Genomic DNA, 12,260 nt, shown 5'->3' with positions numbered 1-12,260 from the left:
TTCGTCCGGAACAACATCAGCTCCTGATCATCCGTTCATATTTACGCTTCCTATACAAAGTCATAATTGAACTTTTTACCAAATGCACGCTAACTAAGACATACTTTTAAATATAACCTATCTGTTGCAACGGGATTGTCAGTCTATTCCAGGCATTTATTGTCTGAGCTTATTAAAACTCACTATCATAAATAGCTAAGATTGTGTATCATGCCAATTCGTGCATCTATTCATGTTGGTCTAGGATGGCGACTTCAATCGTTTGCCGGTCTGCTTGCCAAGGGCAATACCGGCTTCAGTAATCCTCTTCCCGGCTGGCGTGCTGCAGAAACCATCCACCTCTTTCCATCTACCTCAAAGGGCTCTGCCAAGGCCTTATTAGACATTGTAAAATCTGCCCTATTCATTGATTTACAACATTTTGGTCCATCTTAGCTGCCAGTCCTTCTTTTTCGGTCTGTTAGCAATAGGCCGGCCATTTCTATCACCACCGACTTAGCCTTCCTTCTCGGCGGACACACAGGGGTTTGCATTTCGAAGGTGTACGTGGCTTCTCAGATTCGTGACGACCCTACTGAGTAACAGTAGTAGCAGTGGTTAAATACCTTTCGGTGCAATGGATCCGGTTCTGCGCTTGGAGTCCACAAGTGCGCGCAACACCTCCTGCAAACGGCCATTCGATTAAACACCAACCCCCAGCAGGAACGGGGATAAGAACATTGGACAGAAGGGCCAATGAGCCAAAGTACGGTGCAGGCGGCAACTCAGGCTGGGCATATCGTAAGCACCACAACGATGTATAATAATAGTAAGGCCTAAATGTCTACTAGACATGACAAATACTCTTGTGCCACTGTGTGGGTCAGCCGTGTGGCTAGTAGTGGCTTTGCACTAGTCTGTTTCTATGTGTATGTGTGTGTGTGTGTGTGTGTGTATATGAGTGTGAGTCTGTTTCTATGTGTATGTGTGTGTGTGTGTGTGTGTATATGAGTGTGAGAGAAATTCATGACTAGAGCGAATGCGGTGCATGTCGGCTCCGTCAGGTCCCGTCGTTACATGTGAGTGTATAAAAGTCCATCGTTTGTAGCCATATATTAGGATGTATTAGTTGAAACTACGGTCCATCGTCTACGGCGCTTTCGTCGAAGGTGTTGACGGCGCTGGAGTTGCAGGGAAGGGAAGATCGGTGGATTCTTGATCAGCGCCAGTCAAGCCACCAGAGTCTGCATCTACGATCGTACTTTGCATGGGGAGAACAGAGAGATAATGGGGAACCTAGAACAACTGCTATTGGTAGAAGGCATTATCCTTTTTGCCCCCTTCTGCTTGTCTGACGCCCTTCACTCGGTACTACATGAGCAGGCATTTGCCCATTTGTCCCCCAAAACCAGGAGCCGCTTGCCGAGTCCGATGTTCACACTGTAGCATGGCAATGCCGCTATCGTCAGTTACCCTTCCAGTCAGTGAGAGGCAAACTGACTGCTCTCCAGCTGAACTCCAACCGAATTCGTTTGCCCCAGTCAAAGATCGGAAGCCGTTGCACGTCCGTTGCACAGGACCCAGAAGCCTTCATTGTAGCTTTGCACCTTCATCCCAATATCTACGTGTCTATAATGCAAAAGTGTCCGCTGTCGCTACTCCATGGAAAGTACCCGTAGCGATGCTATATAGACAAGGCGACCAAAGCGACATGCAGCTGGCTGAAACCTTATAGAGTTGTTTGCCTGTCAGCACCAAGGTAGCATATGGGGTGCTCTGCGCAGCCTTCATAGCGAAGAGTTATCATAACCCTGGCGGTGGCTGGGAAAGGAAATTACTTAAGCGCACGGGTCATTTCTATCTGGATTAGGCGGACCATAGCAGACCTATTGTTGGCCAAGGGGTCTTTAGAACTGCAGCGGTCCAAGCCAATGCAACTGGCCACTGGCCTTGTGTGCAATGTGCATTTGTACGTCTTTGTGAGTTCGGGGAGGCTGTGTATATACGGGAACGCCTAAGTGTGGTCTTTGACAGGAACCCAGGCCTCTCGCCGTCGCCACAGGTCTATTTGCAGGACCAAGGCCCTGGTGAGGACGACAACGATGGGAATGAGCAAGAGGCCGAAGCAGCTTCGAGAGCACCTAGATCGCTGCTTTCAGCTACCTTAGTGGCACCTGTCTACTTGCTAGCCGACCGACTCAGCGGGCAAGCTGGGTCTAGCAGGCGCTAATAGGACCTCCGGGTGGCTTTGCCCTAGGGCAGACAAAGTGTAGAGAATAAGTATACGGTGGCAGCGTTATCCATACGGACGGCTACGATAGTGTGTGTTAAGCATGAAGAGACAGAGCTACGACTTGCGTGAAGCAGCTACCGAAGGCTTTTGCCTTTTAGGCACCCCTTAGTTCGCCGCCCTCTATAAACCTTCGGCAGCGACACCCACGACGTCACAGAAGCGATCTTCTCTAAACGAGGGTCAATAGAACAACGACAAGCTGCTGCCAATAGGAGACGGAAAAGTCACAAGTTGAAATTCACACACGGAGTGAAAGTTAAGGCTTGGCCGAAGTAGTCGAATAGATGTTTAACACAATATTCTGCTTAATGCTTCATAGTCGTACACGCATATGTGATACTATGGTATTCGCGCCCAAGTTTAAGTATAAGAAAAAGGTTTTTATGAACAAACAAGGATGATAACAGTATAATTAGGGTTACTAATTAGAAGTAACAAAATAGGTCCTCTGGCGTCAGACGCATTCCATATAAGCAAGGAAGAATAGAAAATGAAGCAACAAATTCATGGTAGATGTGAACTGCAGCTTATTAAAACAGAGGCAATACTGGTGACGAAAAATGGTACCAAGCAATCGACTGTTGTTGCTTAACAATAAAATACAGCTTGGTTTAACGTTTACCTGTTGGAAAGCGAGGAACGAAAATTCAAAACAAAGCAAGCCGACGCTGAAATCAATAGAGGACACAGATCGTTAGCCGAAAGGTTACACCCACAGATTAAAAAAATCATCATGTAAAGACGCAAAGCTCATAACGAGCGTGGCTTCATGCTTTTTAATAATTGCTACCAACATCCTCAAGCAGCTGGGGCAAAAATTCATGAAAAATAAGCTTTTTTTTATTCTGTTAACTCATATACCTCCCGGCTTATCGGATTCAGCTCAAATGCACAGTGGCAAAAATGTATCCAAGTTCCTAACGACCCAGGTAATATTATTAGTTTTTGCTATTTGGGCAATACATACAGTACGACAAAAAGCACTAAAGCGTGCGTGAACAAATGCAAGAAGTTTACTCTATAAATCCATATATGTTTATATATATAAAGCGTTAATGGCTCTTAAAGTAAAACATATGCAAATGTATTTTTTTATTTTAAAACTATTATTAAACCAACTAATATTATTCAACTAAGTGTGTTCCATTACGATCGATTACTTTTTGTTATTTTCCTATTAACATAATAGTCCCACATATATTTCTCAAATTTAGGTTTATCTGATGATTCCATATGTGTACCATAGTTTACCCGACATATATTCACACCCGTTTTTAGCTAAATTTTACATTCAGAACAAAAAACTTTGTTACGAAAGAAAAAGACCAGTAAATGGATGTAGGGGCATTGCGTGTCGACCCATACATAAATCAATGCCCCATTTATGATTACTCAGCCCAACATGTGCGCACCAAGTGTAAGCAATGACAAAAAAGCTAGTCATTGCTGCCATCGGCACAGACAACTTTTAGCAGCATCCTACCCCAGTCAGCTAGATCAGCATTGTTTGCCCCTTCTTCCGCCCAATCTTACTCGCTTTGCTGTTATCGCAGATACTGCTATACCACGGCATGGACTGTGCGACAACTTTCATTAATTACTAACAGTCTCCAATAATCGACAAGGACTAAGGAAGTGCAAGGAGCGAACGGCATATGGAAGCCCGCAAAGCTTCTCTCTCTGTCTTACTTTTCTCATTGAGAAAAAGTTCGTTAATTCGTGGCATTTTGTGAACACGTACACTTGAAACGAAAGAAAAATCATGAGCGCAAAAAAAGCCGAAATGTTGATACAAACCACATGATGCCATCACGAAAGACTTCAACAACTGCCGCACGACAACATCTTGTGCAGGAAAGCGCGGCAAGGCCAGTTTAGCTTTTGGCAATACTTACTTATACATCTTGCTCTTTCGTGTGTCACTGGCCAGGCAAAGTCGTCTGGCGTGCTTGATCCCTCTTGAACGCATGCTTTTTTCAAAACTCCCGATGGCCCCCCATGGTACCCGGCTTCCTCAGCACGAGTCAGCAGGCCGCAATCTAACTCGCGCCAAAACGATACACTAGGCGCAATCTTCAACCGAAACATATCCTCGCCCTTTCAAGCAGGAGAAGATTGGACTGTTCATTTATTTATTATCTATATATTGATCCTTCATGCCCCTCGTACTTTTTTTTGGTGCTTTCTGCTGTTCCGTTCGTGTATTGTACCTACTGCCGGTGCCTTGTTTTTGTGGCACATCACTTCCCTCTGCAGTATCTCAACTTGCAGCTCTAGGTGCCTTAAGTCACCCCCATCGCCTTCTAGCTGGATTCTGCTGTCAGTGCCCGATATCATTCACAACCTCGTACACAGCCGTTTACGATGTGTGACGTGATGATTTCAGCTCAATACCGTTAGATATTTACATTATTGTAAAAATGTCTTTTTTTTTTTTCTGTTTAGCGCCAATAATTAAATTGTCACCTTTTGTTTAACTGGAGGTAAATTGTTATTGAGATAACTGGGCAATATGCAAGCAGAACACGTTTTTGCCATTGTCCCTCTTTCGCATCGAGGTTACAGCTTCTATTGATTGAATAGTGTGATGGTTAAAAAGATGGTTTTCTCAGATAATAAACAGATTTAACGATTTTTCATAGCATTCGAAATGTTAGCAGTTGTACGCAACTGCTTTTTTATTGTAAGGAGCACTGCTTTCCATTCAATGGCATATCTTAGGGGTGTTCGATCGCCTTTTCGAATATAACCTCCAGATTTCATGACCGAACGTAAAGTTTATGTAAAAGTATGGTTTTCAATAAATTTACATCAAATAATTAGCTTTTTTACTAAATCGGGCTATTCCAGTTTTGAGCACAGAGAAACCCCAAATCTCTGAAATAATTTGAAACTGATGTGTCCTCCTTTTTCAGAACGTATTTGTCTCGGTCCTCCAAACCTACAGTGAAGAGCACTTGAGCATATCTATGGTATTATTATATTTGAAGACCACTTAGATATCTAATTAATAACAAGTTGGGACATTGTCGCTCTTTAATTGTATTCCTCCCGCCAAGGTAGACGTAAGACAACAGCCATCAAATCCGGCACCGGGGCAACCTTCTCCCGTAACCTCCCTTCAAATCGCGAGCATATGGACTGTCAGGTCTACGTACTATAGTCAACTAAACATACAGACGGGCTACGGGACCATAATACCCGTTCGCCTTGTTAGAACTAGGGAGAAAACGGCCAGCCAACGATTTCTGTCTGGACAGTCACTTCGTTCCGTCTGTCTTGAGCTACTGCAAAGGCCGCAGCATTTTAAGCACTATTGATACAATCCTGCTGATTCTATGCCTGCTTTTTCCGCTCTGCCCGATTAGAGTGAACGGGCGGTCGAGAAAAGAGGTAGCAGAAGCACACGGGAAACTGAACGAGGGGACACTACTGAAGGATTTCTCTGCCAGCATCGACGAGACCCCGTCACTTTCCATCACCTCGGCCCATTTTCAGGCCGGCCAGCTAGGACCGCTCAAGGCAGCGGTGACGCACTGCTGTTGTTGTTTATTGACATTGTCAGTGACCGACATTAGCAGGCATTAGCGGCCGGTCCACTGGGCGTGCAATGAGCAGGTAGCACCTAACGCGAAAAGGGTTCGAGATAGAGGTTGGCACGAAAGGTGGCTCATTGGCGGTTTATCCTAGCGTCTGGTTGCTCATGGCCAGCCGAAATACTTATTGATTGACTATATATTATTATGAAATATTATATAAATACGAAGATAACGGAAAAAAGATGGTGAAGAAGATCAAGATAATATGTAGCAGTGCACAAATTGATGAGCAGCAGAGAACAACAACGACGACAATGACAACAGCAACAACAACAGTAGCAGCAATCTAAATGATTGAGAATTCTGCGTGAGAGACTGGTATGTGCTCAGAGAGTTCGGATCGAAGGAGAGGCAAGGCTTCGATGGCGGGAAGTGTATTGAAGAATTTGAATGTGTAAGTGCGCGAACTTTGGCATGGTACAACAGAAAATGGGTAAGGAGTATGGGTCGGCGGTTTTGCAAGAAGGAAGTGATAGTCGAGGTATTGTGACAAGGAATAGCGCACTGTCAAAAGCGAATAAATCATTAAGAAAGAAACAGCTCAGCCATGTATGGGGGGTAAGAGGGATGAATGGGGTAAAAAGGCGAGTGAGAAAGCGGCGATCGAAACCCAAGAAGGACGACTGACTTTTTAAAAACTGAACGCCTTAATGACTTTTCACAGGCGCCTTTCGATAAAGAGAAGCCTAGATTAATCTAGTTTTTAATGAACTTACAGAATGGGGATCACTCGTGGCAAAAGGGTGCAGCTAGTTAGGGGCAGGAAGGAGAAATTGTAATTGGTTTTTTCTACGAGCCTTTCCCCGAAATTAATTATATATGATTTATATTTTTCTTGATGCTAATGAAAGGTATATAGTTTTTGATGAAACGAGTTGTGCCATAACCGATCTATACATATGTTTAGATGCACGAGAAACCTATTGAGATTATGTCATCCTATGCGAAATCTTTTTCGGGTATTATTTTAAAAATCAAAATTCGAGTGCATCCGCGGACACTTGGTAAGCTCTGCGGCTCGCTGAGCGGAACGTTCTGAAAGTTGAAAAGTACGAACGTAAAGGCACAGCACCAGAGGTGAAAATTGTACCACGGAATTGAAGCAATTACGCTAATCTCTTATATGGTGTACCACAATCTCGTAGCAGCTCAAACTGATAAATGGAAACAATACCAGGACGCATCAGTCCGCACGATACCTTGACTAATCCAAGCAGTACTGGTAATCATGTAAAGTCTCATATAAAATCTACAATTGACTTTTGGTTTTTCCACGGATCGATTTCTGATAAATACAGGTGAACTTTTTCTGGTATAACATATTTTATTACCAAATCATCATTGTATTCCCACACATGCTATATATGGAGTATTATAATTTAACAATCGAACCCTTATAATGTCTACTGTGTGGTGCACTTATAGTTATTACATTCTAAAAGAAGTTTTAATTCTCACATCATTCATGTCCATTAGCAACCGCCGCCTCGTCTTAACCATACAACGTTTGGAACATGCTATGAGGCTTTCGGGTGAGTACTGATGCTGTCATAGCGCCCGCTACGGCCACCTCTAGCTAACGCTAATATGGCCAAATATGTAGGAAGCTACTTAGCTACCTACGAAGTTACGAACTCGTAAAGCTTCTGAGCGGCTGAACCAGTGCGGTTTAGCCGTCGTAGATAACGGTAAATAAAGCTTGAACAGAAAAGCCGGCCCCTATGCGTTCTATCGTGAGTACCTGCTACAGTAAAAGAAACAGCGAGGAACCTGCAACCTTAGACAGTATAGAAGCCGGTAAACCGGCGTGTATGGCGTCCAGGCCCCTTGCCAGGAGCTGTCAGCCATCTAAGGGCCACTAGGGGCGATTGGGGTCCACTAAGGGCTGGCTCGAGTCAGCTCGAATACCCGGACAGGGGCAAAGAGCTCTCATGGGGCATGTTATGGGACTCTAGGGGGCGCTATAGGAAGCGGCGGCAGTGGCGGGGGGCATTGGTAAGCGAGAGGGCGGCAGACTTTAGGTCCCACCATAGCAATCGCCTTTGCCTGCCGGCAGCACCATCACCAACACGGCACGGAGTCCCGTCGAGAGCCTAACTATCTGGCCCATTGCTCCGGCAGGCCGTTGTGGTGGCTGGTGCTTGTAAGTTTCAGTCCATACTCACTGTGTTCGCTGACTGTAACTAAACCTGCAACCATTCTGTCGGTAGGGCCTAAATAGACGATTCGATCGGTTCCTGCCAATTACAATCTTGGTCTTAATCGCATAGATCAAGAGTGTCTTTTCGGACTACCCTAATGGACGTTTTTTGCTATTATTATTATATAATATGAACATAACTTGTGCCTATGTGCGCGTTTCATCGCAGGTTTCGCTCATCACGATGGAATTCTTTGCCATCGCTGTCCACCATTTGCGTTGACCACCAGTAGGATGTTACTGACGGAATAGAATCACACTATCAACTACCCATTTACTGTTATAGGCGATAAAGACTTTAAAAACACACAAATGATCAAGCCAGCAGGAGCCTACGGTGATGTGGTTTAAGTGCTTGGCTGTGATGGAAGAACCTCTCTGGAAGTCGTCGTACGAAGGCGAAGATTGGCGCTGTTTAGTAATGTGTGCGATGAACTGTACAGTGCTATGATGCTCTAGAGCCCTAGTGGTGCGGCAGGACCTCACCGGACCTGCTCCCTTTTAGGCAGGAAGCTCAGGAGCCCCCGAGAAGGCGAAAGGAGGGCAGCGGGAGGCCGCAGAAGCTCCTATAGGGAGTCCACCGTCCTGCCTTAAGATCCCTCCCTTTCCTTCAGCCACTGCACGCCGCACGGCCGCCCGCCGTCGCCTAACTCCTGCTTCGGCTTGTTCAGGCTCAGACAGACTCCGTGTTGGCTGCTTCTGCCGGGGCTTCCTGGATGTGCAAAGAGAGGCAACCAGGCTTCCGATTGGCTGAGACGAGCTGGGTTCCTTGGCACCGCCTCCGACCCCCATCCTTGGAAATTCCGCAACCCCTGCTTAGTGCTCCTCTGACGGAGCAGCCCCAGTCAGTGCTCTCCCACGACAAGTGTTCCCTCTGTAAGCTGAAAACAGGGAGTCTTCTCGAAGGATTCTTGCAAGGAGCCTCGTAGTTGTTCGACATCGCTGGCATAATGTGCACAGATGGAAGAGGAAACGCTTAGCGGAAAAGATTCACCCGAAGAGAATATCGGCCCAAGAAGGAGGAGTCTGTATGCGTTTTCCGCCAGTTGAGGGCCAAGCCGTGTTGGTGTGAGCTAACTTGGTTGGCGCTCTGAACTCAAACGGTTCGCGGCTGTTGAGAATCCGGCAGCGGTAGCTGGCAGAGTTCTGACGTCCCACCCAAGAAAGAGGGAGGAGAAAGCTGATGGGAGTTCAGAAGTCTTAAGGAGGGACCCGGCGTTAAGTAGCGGAAGCCCAACATTATGACGTGTCCATCGGGAACCGGGAATTCAAGTCGCGCCGCTTCATAAAATAGACGGTGTTAAATATAGGTAGCAAGCCATAATAATTTGGCTTTTCCTTGATTCGTTTGAGGACTTCTGAGCACGAAGGAATATTTATAAGCCGATATAGATATCTCGCTTTATTCCACAGTACGGGGCACGTGCTCCTTCCATACGCAAACACAGCTGGTTGAACAGTTTGTAGCCACCGTACATAATAGGATTGTGGATAGATAAGTATTGTAAAGGAACGCGCCTATCGCTACGAAATGGGACATTAGAAATTCAGGCCTGTCTGGTCGTTTGAAGTCATCGTCGAGCGTAGCTTGACTGCAATAATATCATCACCACTACTTTAATCTTAAACTTTAAAACAGAAACGTGTATCCCACCTGTCTCCGGATGTCGGTATCGTCAATTGGTCAATAAAAACCGCAAGCGTAAACCAGCACAGCTCTATAACTCAAGCTTATAGGCATTCTTCCCCAACAGATTCAGCAGGATAAGGGTGTTCATCTAACTTCTCTGGCCAAATGACCAGTCCGACCCTGTTATCAGCTAGTTAAATATGGGCTGGCCGTGACACGTAGGGCTGAGCATATCAACCAACAGCAGAACCCACTTAAACAATTCGCTCTTCGACTAGCATGACTTCAATGGGTTAGACTCGACTGTACTAGATCAAAAGTAAAGTCTGAAAGAAACGCTTATTCCAATGATTGATTTTACTATTACAGTTGCCTGCTGCATCTACCGCTCATGGACTATAACATAATTTTGAGAATTTAGCCTCTCCTCGACAGCAGTCAGATTGGTTTGCTAACAAAACACATGTTCACCATATCTTCAATACAACTCACTCTGTTAACTCGATCGGGAGCCGCGTTTTTGGAAAGTGTTTGCTTTGAGTTACGCTGACAGACGAACGATGGTCTTTGGGCAGATCGACACGATCCGATTTGATATATCTTGGCGCTCACGGCCTGCAGCCCGTCTGTGTACGTTGGGCACATCGATCGCGTTCCTTAAATCTTAAATAAGAGAAGGTTAGCTAAAAACCTTTGAAATCGGTGATCGCTACGAGTATGACTATTGGTCGGCTCGTCGATCAACGCCGACTGGTTTGCCTATACTCAAGTAATCTTGACTTCCATGTTGGGGCCAGCATCTCTGTCGGTACCGATGTCATTGAATCGATGACGTCGCCTTTGTCCGTGTCCATCAATAACATTTCTCGATCTACGATACTTCGCTACCGTGTGCCATACTTAGTATTGTCGATTCACCCATTCTCGGATGCCTGATCAATGCATCCACAAGTTCTGCGTCAGAATAGGTTCATAAAAAACGGGAACGGAAAGCAGCTAGCATCTCGTACCGACTGGGGAGCTCGTTTGAGCGGACTGAGCGTGACATAGGTGTCAATGTGTCTATCTGGAGTCATTCGTAGACCGATCCATCAGCGTGTAAAATTAATTAGCCTGACGAAGTACCTGTTATGGGAAGACATACTGTTAAACATTAATGTTGAACTATAGGAAAGCGATATCGAAGTTGAATGATTGCAAAAATATCAAACAATAGTTAACCTTGTTAACAAACCTGAACCAGAACAACACATATTCTACTATTCGTTGAAAGCTTGTCTTCGACATGAAGTCCGACCAATAATATATATCTTAATAAAAATATATAATATTCTATCTACGGTAATGAAGCATCTTTGGATATTGTCACCTTTTTTTTCTTTTCTATATTGAGTTGTGTCCTGCAAAGTCATGCTGTTCTCGAATGTGACGAGTAACGCTACGATGATGTGCGGAGTAGTTTCCGTCGTCAATCTTAGTTCATCTGAGTAACACGAAGATAGATCGCATCTTCTCACAGCCTGAATGTCGGTATTAGGTAGAATTAGGTAGGTATTAGGTAGGGAATTAGGTAGATCTTTTTCGTTCTACCGCTACGAATTCTATCACATGTACAAAAGAGGCTTTTTGCAACATTTGAAGATTGCCGATTCTGAAACTCTGACCATTGAAGTCAGTATACCGATATCTGATAGAAGCCCTACTTTTGCGTTAAATCGACATATTTATACAAGAACAGTCGTATCCAACGTATGGACTTACCCGCATCGAAATATCACTGCCTGTCAATGTTCCGTAACAATAACAGGAATAATAATGAATCGGTAACTTTAGATTCGTTCCGAGAACGGTGCGTGAGATCGGTATCCAACGGTCTGACTATGCCTTCTGATTATAAATTAGTGTAAATTTAAGATGTCTCACCAGGTAACAACTCTGTATTAGATGCGGACGTCAAACCATACTACAGAGTATGATTTGAAAATTTCCACTTACTCAAATTATACAGCCTAAAATTGTGCGGTTATTTATTAGCGCATCATCATAAAAGGTCACTTACGTAAAAAACGTTCTATGCCACAAGCATTTCGCTGTCCGCGTTTCAGTATACATCCAACATGGCGTACAGTGAACGTCAACTGACCTTTAACGAATACTAACTAGTACTATTAATGTATAATCATATTTTAGCAATGGGTCGTGTCTGGGTTATCGAATCTCTCGTATGGAGACAGTTTTACGGAAAAATGCTTTCAACTTTCGGATTAATGCACAATTCAATAGAATAAGTGCCTCGTACTACAATGAGAATATAGTTGTTTACTCTTTTTAGCGACGCAGCAAACGCTCTCTCTTTTATCAAAAGCAAAACCCCCGTTTCAACTAAATCGTTACCCGTTTTCCCTGACGCTTCGCCTATCTTTCATAGCGACCCATTTCTCCAACAATCATTCGACCGCTTTCTTCAATCAGTCCGCCTGTTCAGCATCCGTATCATATACTATCTTTGATCTATCCTCGAAGTAACAAAGATAATATGAATAATAATATTTAGATCAA

This window comes from Varroa destructor, unplaced genomic scaffold, assembly GCF_002443255.2.
Source record: "Varroa destructor unplaced genomic scaffold, Vdes_3.0 BEIS01000004.1, whole genome shotgun sequence".
Classification (NCBI taxonomy): domain Eukaryota; kingdom Metazoa; phylum Arthropoda; class Arachnida; order Mesostigmata; family Varroidae; genus Varroa; species Varroa destructor.
The sequence above is the reverse complement of the archived record's forward strand: the minus strand, read 5'-3'. Positions refer to the sequence as shown.